Genomic DNA, 323 nt, shown 5'->3' on the forward strand with positions numbered 1-323 from the left:
AAAGGAGGGAAGAGAAAGGAAAGGGGAGGGAGGGGAAAGGGAGGGAGAGAGAGAGAAGGAGGGGAAGGGAGAGGAAGGGGATGGGGAAGGGAGAGGAAAGGGAAAGGAGAGGAAGGGGAAGGAGAAGGGAGAGGAAGGGGAAAGGGGAAGGGAGAGGGAGGAAGACGAGGAAGGGAAAGGAGAAGAGAGAGAAAGGGGGAGGGAAGGGAAGGGAGAGGAAGGGAGAAAGAAAGGAGGGGAAGGGAAAGGGAGGGGAAAGGGAACTGAGGGAGGGGAAAGGGAACTGAGGAATGGGAAAGGAGAGGAAGGGAAAGGGGAAGGGA

The sequence above is a fragment of the Acanthisitta chloris genome, unplaced genomic scaffold (assembly GCF_000695815.1).
Source record: "Acanthisitta chloris isolate BGI_N310 unplaced genomic scaffold, ASM69581v1 scaffold23362, whole genome shotgun sequence".
In the NCBI taxonomy this organism is placed as follows: domain Eukaryota; kingdom Metazoa; phylum Chordata; class Aves; order Passeriformes; family Acanthisittidae; genus Acanthisitta; species Acanthisitta chloris.